The sequence below is a fragment of the Arachis hypogaea genome, chromosome 12 (assembly GCF_003086295.3).
Source record: "Arachis hypogaea cultivar Tifrunner chromosome 12, arahy.Tifrunner.gnm2.J5K5, whole genome shotgun sequence".
NCBI lineage: Eukaryota > Viridiplantae > Streptophyta > Magnoliopsida > Fabales > Fabaceae > Arachis > Arachis hypogaea.
The window spans coordinates 71801944-71808020 of record NC_092047.1 but is presented as its reverse complement, the minus strand read 5'-3'; the positions used below and the strand labels follow the sequence as shown (position 1 = coordinate 71808020).

General features: G+C 39.6%; 1 non-coding gene across 1 annotated transcript; it reads right to left on the bottom strand.

Annotated features, from left to right (window-relative positions):
• Positions 1-5435: 5435 nt before the first annotated feature.
• On the bottom strand, positions 5436-5539 carry LOC112732196 (small nucleolar RNA R71). The gene has a single exon (XR_003167932.1). It is a non-coding gene; the product is annotated as a small nucleolar RNA R71 (small nucleolar RNA).
• Positions 5540-6077: the final 538 nt, after the last annotated feature.

Below are 6077 nucleotides of genomic sequence, written 5' to 3'. Positions count from 1 at the left end.
AGAGAGAGTTCTGTATTCCTAATGCTCCCTAGTGGAGCTTGCCTCCCTATTCACTCTATTCGGGCCTACTTTCTAAAATGAGAATGATGCCTTATATAGGCATTTTTACAAAATAAAAACAAATTACAATTAAAATGAAATTTCTATTCTAACTATCTCTTGTGCCTTTGAGTGGTGTCAATTGGGCCCTTGCTCTTGATGGAATTGGGTTGATAGAGGCCTTGGTTGATTGCTCTTGGAGTTTGGAGAAGAACCGAATTGAACCGGGTTTGGAATCATGAAAGCTTGAGTAAAAGTTTGAGTAAAAGTTTGAGGCAAAATTTTACTCCAACTTTTCACATCAGCCACCTTCTTTTGCTGATACCAACATTGGGGCAAAAGTTAGGGGTCAAACTTTTGCTCCAACGTTGGCCTCCCCTAGTGCATGTATGTGGCGCTACTTTGTCCTCTTGTCAACGTTGCCAATTTTATGTCCACTATAGACTATTATATATGGTTGGAAAGCTCTGAATGTCAAATTTCTAACTCAATTGGAATCACCTCAATTGGACATCTACAACTCAAGTTATGCTCCTTTGAAGAGGACAGGGTCGCTGGCTTTGGTGCCCAACGTTTGAGGTAAAGTTTGCCTCAAACGTGGTCGAAAACGCCAGTTTTGGAGGCTCAAACGTATTGTCCACCACATATTATTATACATTGTTAGAAAGCCCTGGATGTCTACTTTCCAATGCCGTTGGAAGCACATCATTTGGAGCTCTACAGCTCGAGTTATACTCCGTCGAAGGTGCAGAGGTCAGTTGGCCTCACTGCAGGTTGCCACCATATTCGTTTATGCATATTGCGGGACAGTTTTCTCCCTCAATTCTAATGTCCACCATGCAGTGACATATATGCTTGGAAAGCTCTCAATTCCTACTTTCCATTTCTTTTTGAATCATCTCATTTGGAGCTCTGTAGCTCAAGTTATTCTTGTTGGAAGTATACCCCTTATATGGCTAACTGAGCTTATAGATTGAATCTTTAATTAACCCAAGCTCTCACATGATCATATATGTATATTCTATATAACTTTAAATTTCATACCTAGCTACCCAAAATTTTCCTTCCACATTCCATACTCATGTATCAACTTTATTTTAATTTTATCATATCTGTATTGATCTTTGAATTTTAACTTAACATTGGGGTAATTTTGTTCCCTTTTTCATTTATTGAAAAATTTTTTAAATTAAAATTTTTTTTGAACATGAAAATAAACATAGCTTATCAATGCACATGGATTTTTAATTTTTATAGTCTCACATGAGTAGGTACCCAAATTCTCATTATCTTATCATGACACATTCTCTTATTATCTTTTGTTCCCACAATCTTCCCATACTCAATTAACACACAATTCTATCTTAAGCTAACCAAAGATTCAATTGAGATATATAATTATTTTTTCGCTTAAGGCTAGTGATGTGATAAAGTACAGAACAAATGGGATTTAAAGGCTCAAAGTGGCTAACAAAGGTAACTTAAGGGGTAGGCTTAATTTAGATAAGTGAGCTAAACAAATAATAGCCTCAATCATATGCAAGCATATAAATATATTAAACATTGGACATATAGGATGAAACAAAATATAGATTACAATCATAGAGAAGTAAACACACAAGAATGAAATATTTATGGTTAAATAATGTAACCATGTAACTAAGCTCAAATCTTACGGGTTGTGTGTTCTTAGCTTTTTGAAACTATGTTCCAAATACAACTTCAAGCAAATTTAACATAAAAGTTTTGATTAAAATTAGTGAAATTTTTGTTCTAAAATAAAATAGGGTCTTAGAAGAAACTTATTATCTTTTCAATCAAGTAGAACATGCATGCAACTAACCTATTACTATGCAATTTATCCTATTTTATTGGTGTTAAGAAAGAGAAATTACCTCCGGAAGTCAGGTACTGACCGACCTCCCCACACTTAAGGCCTTGCACCGTCCTCGGTGCCATCTGTCAGGAACAAAGGTGGGCTGGTAGCAGTATCTCCACAGTCGGGACCGTCATGGTTCCCTGTGCTGGTAAAGGAAGTGAAGTCCGGAGTATCTGGGTCATTGTCAGGTCTGTGGTTGCCTGTGAGTAGCTCCTTGAGGTATTTGAATCGGCGCTGGTTGTGGCACTCTCGTAGCTTCGCTTTCTAGTCTTGCCGGTCCAACCTTTCCACTATTTGATGGAGCAGCTGACTTGTTGAAGGTGCTTCTGGCATGGAAGGGGGATGATGCCGGGGCATCTTGGCCAGTTTCACTGACCTTTTCTTTACTGTTTTTAGGCTAGTTTCATGCATTCCCTTAGGAAATAAGCTAGTTTTGGGTAGATATTCACTTACACCTTGATTCAAGCATACATTGTACATTTTACATTATTTCATAAGGATTTTGCATGAGTTTAGTGACAAATTATATGTTTCATTGCCCATGACTTGGACTAGAACTTTGATGCGCTCTATTGCTTGATTTCAGGACCAAAGGAAGCAAGGAATGGGAGGTAACTTGCAAAGTTAATGAGAAAAGTGATTGCCAATAACGCTCTCGAAGCCATCATTGACCACGTTAAGAGTCACGTTAACTAAGTTAACGTGAAATCTAACGTGGAGAGGGGAAGTTGAGCCAACGTTAGTGACACTTAACATTGTCACTAACGTTGGCAAATGCTCATAAGTGGCCACGTTAGAGTCCATGTTAACTTAGTTAACGTGGCCTCTAACGTTAGAAGGGGGGAGAAACGCCAACGTTAGTGACATTCAACATTGTCACTAACGTTGGCCTAAGGAGAAACATACCACGTTAACTCCCACGTTAACTTGGTTAACGTGGGAGCTAACGTAAGAAGCAAGAGTGGTCGACAACGTTAGTGACACCCAACATTGTCACTAACGTTAGAAGCAACCACACAACACCCCAAGGAGCCACGTTAACTTCCACGTTAACTTAGTTAACGTGGAAGCTAACGTTGATGAGTGAAAGAAATGCCAACGTTAGTGACATTCAACATTGTCACTAACGTTGGGGATGGCTAAGCATGGCCACGTTAGAAGCCACGTTAACCTAGTTAACGTGGACTCTAACGTGAGACATAGGGGCACCTTAGAACGTTAGTGACAATGTTGAGTGTCACTAACGTTCTCGAAGGATGGCAAGTGCACGTTAAGGAGCCACGTTAACTAAGTTAACGTGGGCTCTAACGTGGGAACAAAGGGGGCTTTTTAAAGTTATTGGGAATGTTAAGTCTCAATAACGTGTGCGAAGGACTTAGAGGCAACGTTATTGGAAACGTTTGTGCCACTAACGTTGAAGTTAACATGGCTTTTACTTAGGAACGTTAGTGAGAAAGTTGATTGTCACTAACGTTCTCGAACTCATATTTTCACTAAACGTTAACACCCCTAACGTCCTGAGCTAAAGTCTATGCCCACTTTACACTTTCTCTCTGCAACTAAAGCCAAGCCCAAATGAAGAAGAGAACTGCTTCAAACTCAAGATCCAAAGGCCCAAGACTTGAAGAGCCAACTAGAAGCTGAGAAAAGTAGTATATATAGGAGTAGCTTTGAATTGTTGAAAGGAGGCTGGAAGTTGGAAAGAGAACTACTCTCTGTATTTTACCTTCTCTGCATTTTTCTAGTTTTATGATGTATTCTCCATCTTTGTTTTCATTTTCTAGAGCTATGAACAACTAAACCCCTTTCATTGGGTTAGGGAGCTCTGTTGTAATTTGATGGATCAATACTAATTTTCATTATTCTTCTTCTATCTTTTCTCTTGATTTTACTTGAAAGCTTTCGATCTTCATCCAATTGGGTAGTTATCTTGGAAAAGAAGCTATCCAAACTTGGATCTCTTTTGAACCTTGAAAGAAGAATGAAGAGATCAAGCTAGAAATGCTTTCTCATGCTGGACCAAATTGGATTTGGATGGGTATGTGACTATAACCCTCTCAATACTTGATTTGGGAAATGCATGTGGTATAATCAGTGACCATACTTCATCTCTTCTCATGAGAAATTGACCAAGGAATTGGCTATTGATCAAGATTTGAGAGATTGAATTGCAAGAAATTATAATTCAATCAATTAAGATTGCCAAGGAGATCAATGAGTGCATTGATTGAGGAAGAGATGAAAATGAACTTGATCCGGAGAATTGCAACATCTCCTGAGCCCAATGAACTCCCCATCTCTGATCTTACCCATTCTCTTTAATTTCTGCCATTTACTTTTATGAGCAAATCCCCCATTCCCATTTACAATTCTGCAATTTACTTTCAGTCATTTACTTCCAGTTCTTTAATTCTAGCATTTACTTTTCTGTTATTTACATTCCCGCCATTTTATTTTCTGCAACTCTCAACCCAAATTCTGGATTCGCTCAACTAGAACATTCTTCTAATTAAAGTTGCTTGATCAATCAATCCCTGTGGGATTCGACCTCACTCTATTGTGAGTTTTTACTTGACGACAAATTCGGTACACTTGCCGAAGGAAATTTGTTGAGAGACAGTTTCCACCCGTATCAAGTTTATGGCGCCGTTGCTGGGGATTGATTGTGCATCAACAATGATTAAATTGGAAGATCACTAGATTGAGCATTTTATTTTGTGAATTTCATTTTCTGTTTGAGTGATTTACTTTCTGTTTTAGTTAAACTTCTTCCCTTCCCCCTCTACTCTTTTGTTTTTTTTTTTTGTTATTTTCAATTCTGTTTGCTAACCCACTAACTGTTTGATATATTGCATCACCCACAACTAACAGTAATTCTGACAAAAATACTTTCTGCACCTATCTTTTCTTGCTTGCACTTGATGGTTGTATGACAGGGAGAAGAAGCGGGGCTTCAACTTCCTTCGATTCTGAACCTGAGAGGACCTTCCTTAGATTAAGGAGGGAGGCAAGAGGAAAGAAAGTGGTTGGTGCTGAGGAAGAAGAGGAATTCTTTGAACCAAACATGGAAGACAACATGGAAAACCATCATGAAGAAGAGGATCACAACCATGGGGGAGGAGGTAGAGTAAATCATGCTGGGGAGGATAGAAGAGTTTTGGGCTCTTACATCAATCCAAACCCAGACAATTGTGAAAGTAGCATCCAAAAGCCAACAATCCATGCCAACAACTTCGAACTTAAACCACAGCTCATCACCCTTGTTCAGAACAACTGTTCGTTTGGAGGAGGTGTTCAAGAAGACCCCAATCAACATTTAACCACCTTCCTGAGAATATGTGACACAGTGAAGTCTAATGGTGTTCATCTTGACGCCTACAGACTGCTCTTATTTCCATTCTCACTCAAGGACAAGGCAGCCAAGTGGCTGGAATCTTTCCCAAGGGAAAGCTTGACAACTTGGGAAGACGTGGTGAACAAAGTCTTAGCAAGATTTTACCCTCCTCAACGAATCAATAGGCTGAGAGCCGAGGTCCAAACTTTCAGGCAACAAGATGGTGAGACTCTATATGAAGCATGGGAGAGGTTTAAGGACCTCACAAGGAGGTGTCCACCTGACATGTTCAATGAATGAGTGCAGCTGCATATTTTCTATGAAGGGCTCTCTTATGAGTCAAAGAAGGCCGTAGACCATTCATTCAGAGGATCTTTGAAAAAGAAGAAGACTATTGAGGAAGCCATAGATGTTATTGAAACAGTAGCAGAGAACGACTACTTCTATGCTTCCAAAAGAGGGAACACAAGAGGAGTAATGGAGCTAAACAATGTAGATGCTCTGTTGACCCAAAACAAGCTCATTACCCAGCAGCTGGCTGACCTCACCAAGAAGATGGAGAGGAACCAAGTAGCACTAATCTCCACTTCATCGACAACCCAAGAAGGAGTGAATGAAGAAGCAGAGGGTAGTCAGGAGCAAGCCAACTACATTGGGAATTCACCAAGGCAAAACTATGATCCATACTCCAAGACCTACAACCCTGGATGGAGAAACCACCCAAACTTTGGGTGGGGAAGTCAGCAAGATCAAAACCAAGACCAGAGACGTTACAACTCCAACAACAATGCAGCTCACCAACAATTCACACAGAGGACATCTCAA